Source organism: Tenrec ecaudatus, chromosome 2 (assembly GCF_050624435.1).
Source record: "Tenrec ecaudatus isolate mTenEca1 chromosome 2, mTenEca1.hap1, whole genome shotgun sequence".
Classification (NCBI taxonomy): domain Eukaryota; kingdom Metazoa; phylum Chordata; class Mammalia; order Afrosoricida; family Tenrecidae; genus Tenrec; species Tenrec ecaudatus.
Window position 1 is genome coordinate 51,790,704 of NC_134531.1, and position 17,092 is coordinate 51,807,795.

At 43.3% G+C, this 17,092-nt stretch overlaps 1 protein-coding gene across 1 annotated transcript in view; it reads right to left on the minus strand.

The window, feature by feature from the left end:
• The window catches only part of IL6ST (interleukin 6 cytokine family signal transducer), a 42,896-nt gene extending 38,694 nt beyond the window's left edge, over nucleotides 1-4,202 (minus strand). Inside the window, exon 1 of the mRNA XM_075541047.1 lies at nucleotides 3,978-4,202. The gene's annotated coding sequence lies outside the window, so the exon portion shown is untranslated. The remainder of the gene's footprint in view (nucleotides 1-3,977) is intronic.
• Between the last annotated feature and the right edge of the window lie 12,890 nt (nucleotides 4,203-17,092).

Consider the following 17,092-nt stretch of genomic DNA (forward strand, 5'->3'; position numbering starts at 1 on the left):
ACTCTACTCTGGTTCCAAAGGGTCAGCATGAGTTGGAATCAATAATACGAGTGGGTTTTTTTCTTTTCTCAAATAAATGTAGAGTCCTGCTGGCATAGTGTGATACACTTTGGGCTGCTAATGCAAGGTCAGTAGTTTGAACCCACCAGCCACTGTGGGAAGAAAGATGAGGCTTTCTGCTCCTGTAAGATTCATAGCCTCAGAAAATGCACAGGGACATTCCTACTCTGTCCAATAGAGTCAATATGAGTCAATATTAGCTCAATAGCAATGAGTCTTTGTTCTCCAGGAACTTAAAAGGAGATAGCTGTCTAATAGGATTCTTAACCGTGCACTGTAGTTACTTGTTCATATGTCTATATCATCAGGATCTAACATACCCTATGAGGGCATATCCAAACCGAAAACTAATCCTACTACCAGAGCGGATTCTAATGTACAGCAATCATATATAGGGTTTCTGTACATCCCTTTGAAAGTAGACTGCCTCATCCTTTTCCTGCAGAGCAGCCGGTGGAGCTGCTCCTTTCAATAAGCAGCCTAATGCATATCCTACATTACCACCAGGGCTCCAAGCAGACACTTACAGCGGATTTGGAAAAGACTTTCTACTATGACCATATTCTTCTGAAGAGGAAGTACGTACCACGGTTTAGAGAATAGTCTGAAGCTAGACTAAGTATGTTTGCTTCCAACACTTCTAAGCCATGTGACACTGGACAAGCTAATTCACCTCTGTGCCTCAGTGTTCCATGTGTAAAAAGCATTGCACAATTACTACCTTGTAAGATAGGACTTAAATGAACTAATATGAGCCAAGTGTTGAGAAGAATGACTGTCACAAAATAAGCATCACATTGTGCGTTAATTAACTATTTTAATATGCCTTTTCCACATGCTAATTCTCTATCTGGATTGGGCGACCCTCATTTTTCCACCAATCCAAATCTTACTCAGGTGTCAAAGCTTATCTGATAAACCCTTTCATCATTTCAATCTATAAATAAATTATTGATCTCTAATTAAAATTTTATAGCACTTTTCTGTATCACTCTGGGAAAAAAAAACAAATTCACTGCCATCAAGTGGCTTCTAACTCAGAGGGACCCTATAGCACAGGGTAGAACTGCCCCTGTGAGTTTCAGAGACTCTTAACTCTTTACAGGAGTAGAAAGCCTCATATTTTTCCTGTGGCACCATTGGTGATTAGCCACCCAATGTGTAACTCGCTACACCACTACTCCTTGTACCCCAGGAGTGGAGTGCATCCTTTGGAGTTGGGGTGCCTATACTGAGAAACAACTAGATCTAGATCAGTGGTTCTCAACCTTCCTAATGCCGCGACCCTTTAATCCAGTTCCTCATGTGTGGTGACCCCCAACCATAAAATTATTTTTGTTGCTACTTCATAACTGTAATTTTGCCACTGTTATGAATCAGGCAATCGACCCCTGTGAAAAGGTCATTTGACCCTCAGAGGAGTCGCAACCCACAGGTTGAGCACTGCTGATCTAGAGGCAGATTAATGCCAAGACACATGGAGATCTCAAAGGAATGCTGGCCTACAGATGCTGAAAGGAGCCAAGTATCGCTTCCCAGTGCCAACCAAGGAGGCCTTCCCCTAGAGCTGGCACTCTGACTTCTGAGGTTTAGCCCCTGAGCTGTGAGAGAATAATTTTCTGTTAAAGCCAAACAAATATACAGTAAGTAATTAAATAGCTTTATCCTTTCTCACGTAAATGTTTGTCAACCCCCTTTCTCTACTCACCGAGGGTTCTGATGACATCTCATGCATCTTTGTAAGTTCCTACAGCCAGTGGTTATGTACTTGGTATTTGCCATTTAAAATAATGAAAATTTAGAAAACTCAGTTTTGATCATCCTGCCTTTGCATTCAAAGAAATGGAGATGCTTCTCTAGGCACCAAGCTGCAAAAATCTTATGTTTAGGGAATTCTCTCATTACAGTGAGGAACACTTTAGTGTGTTGGGCTGCTAACCACATGATGAGCTCCATGGGAGAAGATGGAGCTTTCTGCTGCCTTAAAGATTTACAGTCTTGGAACTACACAAGGCAGTTTCCCTGCCCTATAAGATAGCGATGAGTTGGAATTGACTCAATGGCAATGAGTTGGAGTTTTCTTACAGTTCCAAACCACACTGTAGCAGCGGATTATCTGTGAAAAAGGTGTCTACCTCCAACGGAAAAGGGGGTGAAGGGAGACGTCAGACAGTGTAAGATATGCCAAAATAATAATAATTTATAAATTATCAAAGGTTTATGAAGGAGTGAGGAGCAGGGAAGGAGGGAAATATGAGGAGATGATATTAAGGGCTCAAGTAGAACACAAATGTTTTGGGAATGATGATGGCAACAAATGTACAAATGTGCTTGACACAATCGATGGATGGATGGATTGTGATAAGATTTGTATGAGCCCCAATAAAATGATTTTTTTTAAAAAGAAAAAGGTGTCCACCTTACAAAATAATTTTTTTGTCACACAGATCTAGATTTCACAGGGACCCCAATTCTCAGTTTCTGACTCTATAAAGGGGGCATGGTAGCCTCTATTACACAGGTACATTTCCCAAAGTTTACTCCAAATGATGTGCAAATTTCCTTGGAAAGATTTAGATAGACTGTAAACATTGTAATTTATAAATAAAATTAAGACCACAGCACACTGTTAGTTATTTAAGAGAATGTTGTATGGTCATAGCTGACAGTATTTATAATGCGCTTACCAATTTTCTTACTGATATACTTTTTTTAGCGATAAGAAATCGAAACACAGACTTGAGATGAGTGGAAAATGTTACTGCAAGGTTTGGCCTTTTCTCTTTCCTATTCATATTTCCTCCAAAGAAATACATTTTTAAAAGCCCAAAGTTTTAACAACATCAAGTTGGTCCTCCATATCTACTACTCTACAATAATTCAAATATACCTTGAAGAAACAAACATGTATTAACAACATTAAGAATGAGTAAACTCAACAGCTGAGACAATGATCCCTGTACTTGCAAATGAAAAGGTGACCTAACATGCAACCTAACATCCAGTCTGAAGGGTTTCCGTGCAGCCTGGACGAGGACAAAGCCTCAGTCTTCTGGAGGGCTCACCAAGGAATTTAAGAAGTATTTGAAAGCACTGCGATTGTTGAAACGCTCAATGCTACACAAAATCAACCCAAATCAGGCTCCTCCTTCCCAAGGGGGTTTAAAAAAGACAAGAACAAAAGTTACACGTGTGTAACTTTTTAACCTGGGTTATTTTCCAGCTTGGTGGAAAAGAAATGCCCTCCATTCGCGGAAAGGCAGCCTTGATGCTTGGAAGAATCTTTAAACTTGGGGGTGGGGGTACGGTCGGGGTGAGGCGTGGAGAGAGAGAGATTGATTTTGATTTTAAAGACAGGCGGATTTGTAGCTTTGGGTCACAGCCGTGTGTGGGATTAGTTAGGAATGACGGTGACATTGGGGGAAAGAAACGTTGGTTACTAATGGTCATAAGCCCTGTAAACTTACAACCACGTTGAAATGCCTCTTTATAAGGCTGAAAAGATGGTTTGGGGACGGAAGGGGCCCATGGCAGTGAGCTTGGGGTCCCGAACCTCGGGTAGAAACTGAAGGATCCTGCGCGGCGCTCGAAAATTAAAGAGGTGGCGGGGCCGAGGGATGCAGGGGGCACCTGGTAATCAAGTAGGTGTTCTGGGTGCGGGGCTGAGAAGGGCGGGTGTGGGTGCGTGAGCGTGCCCAGAGGTATGCACTCCGGGTTGAGAAACAGCGGTGACAAAGTTGGGGGAAGTAGAATTCCGAGGTCTGAGAGCAGGGAGAGGAAGGAATGCGGGGGTTTCCAGGTTCCGGCTGGCAGTCGGGGCGCCCCTTTCTCGGGAGCCTGGCGCGCTTGCCCGTCCTCCCCGACGGGCCGGGATCCTCCCGCTACGCGGCTCCTCACCCGCCCCGGGCCCTCCTCACCTCAGGCCGCGACGCCTCGGTCCTCGGCTTCTCCACGGCGCCCGTCCCTCCCGGCACAGGCCGCGCCGGAACCGTCCGCCTGGCGGGCCCGGCGGCCCGACCCCGCAGCGCCCGGGAGCGTAGGGCGCGACTCGGAGCGCCTCAGCCGGCTCCCGCTCACACCGGACCCTTTCCCAAGGACGCCCGACACGGGGCCCCGCTCGCCGCCCGCCAGGGGCCCTCCTAGTCCCTCCCCGCCGCGCCCCCGCCGCGCCCGCCCCCGGTGCAGGGCCTGCGCGCTGATTGGCCCTTGCGGGACCCAGCGCGGGCCACCATTGGTCCAGCGGCTACTCGGCTAGCAGTGGGCGGGGCGCCAAGAGCCTGCGATTCCCGTAACGCAGCTCCCGGCGTCCGGGATTCCGGTGGCTGTGCTGTGTCGCCGCTCCCAGACGATAGCTCAGGGTCCCCCCACCTTTCCTCTGCTGGCGGGGGGCCGGAGTGTTTCACTTTTCGTGGAATCAAGGGACCGTGAGCGGAGGACTGGGTGCTGCCTGCTTATTCCGCCCTCCTGCTCTCCGCGGCCCCGTGCCAAGTTTCGCGGCCTTTCCAGGGGCACCGGGATTGCTGCTAGGAACCACCGCCACCCCCCACCCCCCCCGCCGCCCTTGGGGACCTGAGAGGCGTGGGAGCGCCTTGGGAAAGTAGAGGACTCGGTGACCGTGACCCCACATGAGTCTGCCCCAGATGATGGCAGCGGCAGAGACTTGGTCCAAGTCTAGTGTAAACGAATGTTTGTGTGTGTATGTATGTAAACACACATATTGAAATTGAGTGTGATTAATCAGTGAACTCCAGAGCTGTTGATCCACCACGCAACTAGATTTTCTTTGCATTGTATACCTCTCAAATCTGTGATTTAAAAAAAACACGAGTGAAAAATACTTCTATTGCAATTCAACAATCCCCACTCCAAAAACCTGTGAAAAAAACCTGGCTCCCTTTGGTGTAGATATCTATATTCACTGTCATGGTAACCCTGCAGGATAGAGTTGTGAGCTGCCTTCCAGAGCGTTTCAATTCATAGCCAAACGCCATACCTCTAGGAAAGAGCAGATTGTCTGAGGAGCTGATTGCCTCATCTGATGGAGCGGATGACCTTCGGGTTAGCAGCCCAACACGTAACCCACAAGGTCACCGTGGCTACACACACACACACACACACACACACACACACCTATACTCAGACATTTTTTTCCTAAAGAAGGACAAACGTTTAAAAAGGCCTATTTCCTGTGTGTGTGTGTGTGTGTGTGTGTGTGTGTGTGTGTGTGTGTGTGTGTGAAAGAAACACCCAAGAACAAGGCCTTTTGTGGAAACCACTTAATGGCAGTGAGTGAACAGGTGGTATGTCCGTCTAGAAAGGAGTCTGGGTGGTACGAAAAATGGTTTAAGAGTTAGGTATTAGGGCGTCTGTCACTGCCTTGGGACATTAAAGCTAAATTAAAAGTGAAAAAAAAAAGAATAAAAGGGCAGCGTTTCCTTGAGGAGAAAGTTCAGAGGGTCTCAGAACGAGGTGGAATGGAAACAGAAAACACAAGCAATGGGATAAGAAATGGCTCATTGAGGGGATTACAAGTGGATTTGTGAAAACAAAATATGTATGAATTGTTGAATATAAAATTGAGTGTCTGCTCTGTTTTGTAGACCTTCAGCCAATTCACAATAAAAAAAATTTAGGTGATAAAAAAAAGAGTTAGGTTGCTCATAGCATGGTCAACAGTTCAAACTCACTAGGTAATTCACGTGAGAAAGATGAGGGTATCGCCTCCTGGAATAAGGTACAGTCTCAGCGACACCAGGGAGCAGTTCTCTTGCTGATAGGGTCACCATGAATCAAAAATGATTGATATGTGGCCAGACCACCACTCAAGTGTGTCTGATTGTGGGGGCTTGTGTGTTGTTGTGATGCTGGAAGCGATGCCACTGGTATTTCAAATACCAGCAGGGTCACTCACCCATGGTGGACAAGCTTCGGCAGAGCTTCTAAACTAAGACAAGCTAGGAGGAAGGAAGCTGCAGTTCATTTCTTTAAAAAAAAAAAGCCATTGAAAATAAGAGAATACTAAATCAATCTGTAAGCTGAGCAGCTAATCCAAGAAGCTGGATTTTATGAAGAAGAAGAACCCAACATCAGGATTAGAGGAAGACTCATTAACAGTCTTTGATATACAGATGACACAACCTTGCTTGCTGAAAATAAAAAGGACTTGAAATTTTTAAAGTCCTTTTTCATAACAACTCCATACAGGGTTCCTGAGACGAAATCTTTATAGGAGCAGACAGCCTCATGTTTTTCCCATGGAGTAGTTGGTGGGTTTGAACTGCCAACCTTGCAGTTAGCAGCCCAATACCTAATTCAGCATTGTCAGGGCTCTGGGTGCTGAAGATTAAAGATTGCAGCCTTCCGTATAGATTGCAACTCAATGTAAAGGAAAGCAAAAGCCTCACAACTGCACCCAAAACAAAACCCACCAAAGTCACTGCTACTGAGTCGATTCTGATTCATAGTGACGCTATCAGACAGGGTTGAACGGCTCATGTGGGTTTCCAAGACTGTAATTGCACAAGCAGAGAAAGCTTTGGTGGTTAGCAACCCAACATGTAGTCATTATGCCACTAGGACTCTTTGCAGTGACAGAGGACATCAACAGAGGACAGAGGACATCAACAGAAAAGATGGTTTCTTTCTACTTGCATCAGGGACCAGCTCTCAGACAAGCCAGCCAGCTACCTGTAGTCAAGAAAACAAAGTACTTGTTGCAAAGGTGTCCCTTTGAGGACGAATGTGAGTCAAACCAGGATATTTTCCATTGCCTCATATGCATGTGAAAACTGGACAATGAATAAAGGAGACAGTAGAAAATGTGATGCATTTAAATAGCAATGTTTGCTAAGATTATTGAAATTACTGCCAGAGCAACAAACAAATCATTCCTGGAAGAAACAGAGTCAGAATGAGCCTTAGTAGAAAGGATGGGGAGACTTTATCTCATCCTTTGGGCGTAGTATTATCAGGAGAGACCGGTCCCTGGAGAATGACATAATGCTTGATAGAGGGTCAGACTCTCAATGAGATGGATTCAGGGGGTTCTAACTTAATGATTGTGAGGATGGCACAGGACCAGGCAGAGTGATGTTCTGTTTCTAGATAGAGTTGCTATGAGTAGGAACCAACTCAAGACACCAACCAACAACAATAATGTGTGTCCAGAGATGATCCCTGGGGACACAGTGGTTAATGACTCGGCTGCCAACCAAAATTCTCCAGTTCAAACTCACCAGCAGCAACTCTATAGAAAACAGACTTGGAGTCTGGTGGGTCAGTTCTATTCTGCTCCACATGCTTGCTATCAGTGGGAATTGCTTGGAAGGCAACTTATGTGACTGGAATAAACGCATTCCAGGAAAATTAGAAGACTGTGTTACAGGAGAAGCAAATCTTCATCCTATTTATACTAGAACTGCAGAGTGTGGCCTGATTGTTTTTATATTAATTTTAAATTGTTTATATTAAAGAAAAGTTCTATAAAAGTTTGTTACATTGAAAAAAAGATTTCGATCTAGTAAACATTTAACTAGGAGCCCTGGTGGGGCTTTGATCCACACAGTCACAGTTTGAAACTTCCAGCTGCTCTGCAGGAGAAAGACGAATGTTCTAGTCCCATCAACAGTGACAGCCTCAGAAACTCACAGGACAGTTCGACCCTGCCGTAGGGTCATTAGGAGTCAACATTGACTCAAGGTCAGTGAGTTTGAGTAACCATTTATTAAGCAGCAATGTGTAGTGGTTCAGGATACCTTCTGGTCGAGACTCCTTGGGTTTAAATCCTGCTGCTGCTACTTTTGCCTCTCTCTGTGATGTTGGGCAAGTGTTGTCAGCTTCCTCTTCTTCAGAATGTACCAATCTAATAGAACTTTTGAAAGGGTCTTTGCTGGTGATTTTAGGTGACAGCAAGATGATTCCAATCTTAGCAACCCCATGCAAAACACAGCCAGCGTGTGAGACGCAGTCTAGCCATCCTTACTTCTAAGCAGGATTTTCAAACCCAAACTCACTGCCTCTGAGTTTATTCTGCCTCATTCAATCCTATAGGACAAGATAGAAGTTCCCCCAGTGGGTTTCTGAGACTGACACTCTTTCCTGGACTAGAAAACCTGAAATTTCTCCCTTGATGCTACTGGTGGTATAGAACTGCTGACCTCGAGGTTAGCAGCTCAATGCGTAACCACTGCATGATCAGAACTCCCTTCTAAGCAGGATTAAATGAGTTAAAATATATGAAGTGCTTGGCGCACTTGATATTCCTGGTATGTCAGAGTAGAAACTTTTTTTCCACTATCTTGGAAGTAAATCATTTTATCAGAGGTGCTTCTGCATAGATTTGAACCTCCAAACTTTCCATTATCAACTAAACATTAACCCTTTGTATCACTCACAGACCACCTAAACCAACAGAAAACCAAACACGCTGACATTGAGTAAATTCTGACTCATAGGACAGATTAGAATTGCCCCCTTTGGATTATCAAGGCTGTAAGTCTTTACAGGAGCAGTAAGCCTCATGCTTCTCCCTCTGAGGTGCTGGTGATTTGAACTGCTGACCTTGTGGTTAGCAGTTCAAAACATAATCCACTGGGCTTCCAGGGCTCCTTGTCAGGTCACCAAATGCATAGTATATAATAAATATCAGCCATTACCATTACATAACAACATCATCAATATTGAATGTCTATTGTGTCAATGCTTCCCAAAAACTTTTAGGGTCGCAGATATAATGAAAAGGATACTACTACTATAGCAAGGGGTGTGCGGTGTGGGGGGGGCAACCAAAGGGGCTCATTATTTCAAATCATTCCAGCCTGCCTTGGCACACTGATAAGGAAAACAAAGGAATGAGATTGTCCTTTTGTGGATATTCTTGTATTGGCACAATTCCACACCTACCTCTCAGAACCTCACATTTCATAGGGTCACTCAAAGCCCCAGACTTAAGGAATGACTCGATACTGAAGAAAGATTTTTCAGGACGATTTTGTAATTCTGCAGACACTTCAATAGGGTATTTTCCCAGTAAACTTAAAAACTCAAACTCATGGCCGTGGAGGCCATTGCAACTGCTAGCAACCCTAGAGGACAGAGTAGAACTCCCCCTGTGGGTTTCGGAAGCTGTCCATCTTTACAGAAGCAGAAAGCCTCAGCTTCCTCCTGGGAGTGGCTGGTGGGCTCAAACCACTAGCCTTGTGATTCGTAGACCAATGCCTAACCCAGTATGCAACCAGGGTCCAGTAATGATCACTATTAGGTTAAGGATTTGTCACTAGAAAGCCCTATCAAAACGCAAATGTAAGTGGGAGAAAGTGACATCTCATTTGGGAAGGGTCTATAAACACCTTCGGGTCATTTGGGATTTTAGATTTATCAGGAGCTGACTGGCAGTGGTGAACCTGTTCAACATAGGACACTGGGGTTGCTTGGAAACAGATGAACAAAGTCACAGAAGAAAAAAATTCTCCTGAATGAAGTTAATAAATGTTGAAGATATACTTTGCCTGCCTTGGTATTTGTTTAAATATGGTCCTGGCTGGGTAGCTGGACCTTGCCATGACTCTGAGACCCTACAACAGTCGCAGAACTATCACCATATCCTGCCTTCACCCAACGATTCAACATCCAGGTTTGATGGCTGTGTTTGTATCCTAACTTCACAATCTCTCATTCTCTCTTCCAATGATCTTCAACTTCACAATGACCCACAGTTATACCCAAACCACCAACCTAGTCATAAGATGAAATGACGCTACCCTCATGATTTTGGTTTGTGAGTCTCCCCTTCTGTACCCACAGCAACCTACTCCTCTACCTCTTTCAGGCCTTCACACTCAGTAGACCTGCAATTTGCCCTTGGTGTGACCGTCAGTCTTTGCTCTCTGAGCTTATCAATTATTTCTTACCTTCTCTTATCTTCTCAGGCTTCTTATCAACTTTTTAAACTTCTCTTTCTAGTATCATCAATTTCCTTGACCTTCAGTCATGTTTTGATAGCCTATCAATTCTAATCCCTACTAACTCTAATCATTTACTTTTCCAAATTGTTTCTATGTTCCTTGAACAATTGACCCCTCCCCACAGTTATTCAAAGTAAGGAACCTTGTTTCATTATTTCCTAGAATTGTCACTATTATTTGTGAGAATTCTCAACACTTACCCCACTTTGCTGTTGTGTGTCCCGGAGTCAATTCTGACCCATAAAGACCCTGTAGAGCCCAGCAGACCTGTTTCACTGGGTCTTCTAGGCTAAATCTTTATGGGAGTAGGTGAGCAAGTTTTTTTCCTTCAGGGTTGCTAGTGGTTTCTAACCACTGATCTTTCAGTTAGCATCTGGGCTCCTAGTCATTGTGCTTCCTTCTTTAATTTACAAGGCAATTATATAAGAGGGGATACTCCCCCAAAATAAAAAAAAAAACAAAAAAACACCCTATGCTAGGTAGAGCTTTCAACAGTACGCATTTTCCCCACTAGGTGAGCATCCAGCAGCTCGCTGAGTTAGGGCACTCAGTGACATAACCTGGGAAAATTCTCTTTCGCTACAGGGAGTTTTTTCATGAACGTGGTTTCACTTGAACTTCATTTATTATGATGGCTGATTTAAGAGAACAGCATGGCGGGGGATTTTTTTTTTTAATTCTGTTCAGGACAAATGCCGTAGACACTGTTGTGAGGTTGAACACAGCTTACAAGGACAGCACTATGGGAAAAACTCAAGCATACGAATGGCCTTCTTCTTTCAAAAAAGATGAAATGTTGAGTGATAACAAACCTCATTTTGGACATCCGTCAACTACCCAAAAAGACAAAAATGTCAACTTGTAGTGCATTTGGAGTTTGTTCCACCAGGTCAGACTGTTAATCAAGCTTTCTGTTTAGAGGTTCCGAAAAGATTGTGTAACAGTGTGCGACAAAAAAGGTCTGATTTGTGTCAGACAGGGAACAGGTTTTGCCACCACCACAATGCGCCTGCTCATGCAACCATCTCATTGTGCCAGTTTGGGGCAAAAAGAAACATGCCTAGCATGCGTCTCATGCCTCACACACCTAACCCTGCTCTGTGTGACTTCTTTTTGTTTCCGCAAATGAAGAGGGACATGAAAGGATATGATTTGATGACATAGAAGAGATGAAGAAAAAAACAAACAAGGGAGGTGCTGTCAGCCATCCAAACATGAGTTTGAAAAATGTTTTCAAGAATGGAATTGCAGATTTGACAAGAGAATTAAGGGTAATGGGGAGTGCTTTGAATTTGATAAGGTTGTTTTGTAAAAAAAATTTAAATATATAGCTTTGAAAAAATATTCTTTTGGAGTACCCCATTGTATACTTTTCCTTGCCTCCTGCCTCAGAAGAAGAAAAACCCACATTTTGGAAACCTCTTCGCCCTGTTTGTGTCTCTACTCTCAATAAGTTCCATCTCCTGCTTTAACATTTCTCGTTATTAAAATCCAATCCTTTGTTGTTGTTAGGGGCTATAGTTCCAACTCATAGTGACCCTATAAATTATAGAACGAAACCTGCCTGGTCCTGCATCACCCTCACAATCATGGCTATGGTGAGCCCATGGTTGCCGCCGCTGTGTCAATCCATCTTATCGACGGTCTTCCTCTCTTTCATGGCCAAGCATGATGTCTTTTTCCAGGGATTGGTCTCACTTGATAACTTGTCCAGAGTACATGAGTCTTGCCATCCTTCCAAGGAGCATTCTGGCTGTATTTCTTCCAAGGCAGATTTGTTTGTTTGTTTGGCAGTCTATGGTACTTTCAACATTTGCCATTAAATACTTTAGAAATTAAACAGCAACAAACACTGAATGGTGAGAGAGGAACATCCTCTCTGTATGTATTAAAACCTCTCTGTGTTAGTCCGGGTTAACTAGAGAAACAAATCCAGAGACACTCATATGTGCATAAGAAAGGACTTTATGAATGTGCGATGTGCTTTAAACAATTGATGTATGTATATGTATGGATTGTGATAAGAGTTGTATGAGCCCCTAATAACATGTAAAAAAAAGGACTTTATATCAAAGAGTAATTGTATATTAAGAAAACATCCAAACCCAGTCCAGATCAAGTCCATAAGTCCAATATTAGCCCATATGTCCAATACCAGTCTATAAATTCCTCTTCAGGCTCACTCAACTCATGCAATGATGCTGAATGCGGGAAATCACAGGCCAGTCGGTGGAAAGTGTGTGGATACAGTGGTGGTGGAAGCATCTCAGTGCTGGCGTGGGTCTCCACGTGGTTTCTCCAGCTCCAGTGCTCTGGCTCCATCCGGGTGTCTCCATGAGGCTTGTCAACAGGAATGTCTCACAGGAACATGAAGCAGAGAGTCTGTAAGGGTCTGGCCTCCATGAGCTATTTATTTCTGTCCCACTTTCAAATGAGGACATAAAGCTGTGACCTGATTGACAGGCTATACTCCACCCCTTCACAAATTGACAGATTATGTAACTGCCACACTCTGTAACTATTAACATACTAATTAATTAAAAGTAATTAATTAGCTTTTTAGTGAAATGTCTTAAAATGGAACAGGTGAATCTGCATCATAATCTGCTTAATAAAATGAGTTTGAGGTGAAATATGAACTTAAATCAAATTATAACAAAATCCCAAGCTTCTTCTTGTTGTTAGGCCTAGAGTCAATTCTGATTCATGGTGACCCCACGTCTGCCAAGTGGAACTGCTCCATAGGTGTCAAACCCTAAGAACAGTCTTCTGAGATCTCTGGATCAGTTCAATCCATCAATCGTCAGCTAGTAGTTGAGTGTTTAACTGTTCGTACAACCCTGGAACTCTAATTTTCCAGCCAGAAAGGCTTATTTCACAGCAAGAAACCAGCAAAAGTTTTGACTAGAGTTTTAAAATGTTTCTGAAGAATAATATATATTTCAGGAAAAAAGAACATATCATGTAAGTACTGCTTGATACGTTTTCACAGACACACTCAGGTAAGTAGCATCTACAATAAGAAACAGAACATGCCAGCCCTCTCTTAGCTGCTACCCTAGCCCCCTGTCAAGTTGCCCGGCCTGTCATTGGGGCCATTCTTCTGACTTCAAACAGGATAGTTTATGACTATCATTATAAAACTAAGATGTCATCAGAAGCTTCTTCATGCCATTAGTAGTCGCATATTTTATTTCATTTAATAAATAATTATAATAATGGAATTTGAAATGAAATACTAAGCACTGCTCTGTAAGAAAGCTAACCACAGATGCAGACTGCAGTTTGCAGAAGAGGGTATCAGCTTCTAATTTCTCTGAACCCCTTGGGAATCTTGTCAATTGCCCATGCGCTAGTCAATGACTGAGTGTTCGCCAGTCTCCTAGGGGAACTTGGCTCCGGCGAAGCAAATGCGATCACTGACGTTGAGAGTTGGCATGGCCTATCCCTGACGTATACAGAGAAAAGGAAGTCAAGCGCTAGAACTGCAGCTTTGGGATTGCCCAGACTTGCTCGAGAATATCATTCCAAGAGTTTAAGCACACTACTTTTGTTAATTCTAATATAACCTGCGCAGATGCCAGGGTTTTCCTTCATTGAGTTTTGTGTGCGGGTTGTGGAAGTTATGTAATCTCCTGTCAACTTGAGCAAAGGGATGGAGCCTAGCCTTCTAATCAGGTCATAGCCACGGAGGCCTCAGTGTGGGCATGGCCTTCTCCTGAGGATTCTGGGAACTCCTGTCTTCCTCCCTGGAGGCAGAACACACACTCTCTCTGCTTTGCTTTCCTGTTGATAAGCCACAGGGAGCCACGCTGATGGCAGCTAGATCTCCGGAGCTGGTTCCACAAGATTTTCCACCCAGAGGCCTGTGATTTTCCTGCATTCGACATCATTGCATGTGTTGTGTGAGTCTGCAGAGGAATTTATAGACTGGTACCGGACATATGGGATAATATTAGACTTATGGACTTGATCTGGACTGGGCTGGGATGTCTTTTTAATATACAATTACTCTTTGTTATATGACTCTCTCTTAAATACATATGCATGTCTCTGGATTTGTTTCTCTAGTCAACCCAGCCTAAAAGAAGGCTCCAAATCTAAAATTTATGCTCAAACCGAATAGTGAAAAATAATTGAACTTCATTTTGTTAAAAAAATACTTATTTTGTGGCCTTATGTAGCTAACAATTCTAAGCCCCTTACAAAGGACACGAGTAGACATTCAGTACTAATTGTATTAAATAATGACTTGGGCACTGTCTCATCAAGTGAATAAGGCAATGTCTACTCAAAAGGCAAATATTAAATGAATATACACTTAGCTCAGAGCGTTAGAATTTTTTTGAAAATTAACTCTATTTTTTTTTTCAGATTTTCGATGAAAACAGAAAATACTAGAAAGATAGTTAACTGGGTTCTCTTGACTATCCAAAGGCATTTGACTGTGTAGATCATGCAAATTATGTGAAGATAACATTGGGGATAGTGAGAATTCCAGAATACTTTCTTGTGCTCATATGGAAACTGTATAGACCAAGAGGCAGGAATCACAGACAAGGATATAGACTGCCTGGTTTAACATTAGGAAAGTGTTCAGCAAGGTTGTATCCTTTCACCATGCTTATTCAATGTGTATGCCAAGCTAATTTCTGAGAAGTTGCACTACATGAAGAAGAAGGTGACATTAGGATCGGAGGAAGACCCGTTAACAACCTGCAATATGCAGACACGCAACCTTGCTTGCTGAAAGGGAGGAGGACTTGAAACATGTACAGATGATGATCAGAGTCTGCAGTCTTCAGTATGGGTTGCACGTTAACATATGAAGGACTTCAACATTTTGGTGGGAAGAATCCCATTACCTTTTAATTCCATGTTTTGAAGCCCTGCATGTAGAATACCAAAACAAACAAACAAACTTATCTGCACACGTGGGTCAATAAGCAATATCATGATAGATAAAAGCTGGAAGCTGTGAAGGAATATCATTTACTTGGATTCACAAGTGACACCCCAAGAAGCAGTCTAGTCACGAAGTCAAAGGGTGTATTGCCCTGAGTACATCTGGGGCAAAATGGTCCCTTGAAGTGTCTCAAAGCAAAGATGTCCTTTTGATCATGAAGGTGTGCTTGAGCCAAGCCACTGGTATTTCCAACTGCCTCCCATGCCTGGGAAAGCTGGACGATGACTAAATGACACTGAATCAGAATTGATGCATTTGAATTATGGCGTTGCAGAATCATGTTGAGGATCCCATGGGCTTCCAGGAAAAGAGCAACCATCACAAAAAACCCTGCGTGGGAAGCTAACTACGGTATTCTGCACTCAGTATTGCTCATTCTCTTTCTCTCTTCTTGGCATCACTCAGAATAGCACTTTCCCTTCTCAGATGAGGAGCAGGTCAAGCATAAACGATGGAAGTAGACTGAAAATCAATTTGGACTTATCTCTGGTCTCTTGCGCCTTAGAGTTATCCTCCACAGCATTGGCAAAAAAAATAAAGAAAGAAAGAAAAGAAAAGTGTGGAACATAAATCTGATCACAGTAACTTTCGGCAGTGATTTCAGAATTAAATCCATTTATTTCAGAATTTTCTTCTCCTGTTCCTTTCCCCCTCAGAGCCAGTCACCTTCCGACATAGAAGGAGAGAGGTTCTCTCCTCCGTCTTCATGTGCCTTGGCATCTGTTCAGATGAAAAACATATATTTCATGTGGTCCTTGGGTACCATCACCCCACACGAAGCACCTGCAGAGATGTCCTTGAGCCCCTTTGGGTTCTGGATGCATCATTCACTGACACTTTCCACTTTTCAGCATCATGTTTATGATGGAAATTCTTTGGGCTCTATGCTAACAAAGTTCGATGCCCCTTTGGGGTGGTCACGGGGACAACTGAACTCTTGTCCTAGACCTCCGTGGGGCGGCTAGGGATTTGGAAGGACTGTCTAAGGCTTTTCCTGTCCATGACACTGTGTCTGGTCATCTTTATGTTAATGCTGTCACGCTGTGCAGCCTAGGAAACATTTACCAGGTTGCTGCCTCCCCAGGATTCCAGATAGTAACAGATTCCCAACATTCCCATGACTGCCATCTCTTCCCGCCTTGGTGTTAAGGCCCTGTGAAGGGGCAGCGTGACGGCAGAAATGTAAATGGAAGTAGTAATGTTTGTGTGTTTACATACAAATGGTAGGAAAGGAAGTTGAGTGTGTCTTCTAGTGGCTAGCCACAGATGGACTCAATCGTCCAACCCATATGGTTCAACCAAAATCAAAACCATGGTGTTTTATTAATTCAAACTAAACGATAAAGTACTTTGTCTCTAAGTAGGAATAAGTTGTGCTGTTTTCCCTAATCGGTCAAAGGCAAATTTTCAAATCCTTAATAGCAAATGTTACCTTTCCTTGAGTCACAGCTCTGTGAGCGGTCCTCATCACACTAGGGACTTTCGATGCAATGAGCCTTTATTTTATTTTTAGAAATCAGTTGATTGGGAGCTCTTACAGCTCTTATAACAATCCATACATCAATTGTATGAAGCACATTTGGACGTATGTTGCCAGCACATTTTCAAAACATTTTCTTTCTACTTGAGACCTTTGTATCAAGCTCCTCTTTTTTCCCTCTCTCCCTCCCCACCCACCTTTGTGACCCCTTGATAAATTCTAAATTATTATTATTTTCAAATCTTACACTTCCCGTGGTCTCCCACATAACGAACATTGTGATATTGGTTCCCCCCTTCTCCCCCTACCTTGTCCCTGCCCTCATGATATTGCTTCACCATTATAGTTCTGGTGGGGTTTATCTGTGCTGGATTCTGTGTGTCGTTGAGAGCTCTTATCAGTATCCAACAAGACTTTAAAACAAACCAATGTGAGTGGTATTGTTTTTCTAATTTTATATCTGGATACACACAAGCATTGAGAGTTTGGACAACTTTCCCAAGGCCACTTGGTTAGCTACTTGGTGAGCTGGGATTGTTTCCACTTCCCAAATCACGCTCTTTCCTGGTGCCATCTGTCCATCCCAGCCACATCTTATGAATTCTTTATAATGATTTTCACAAG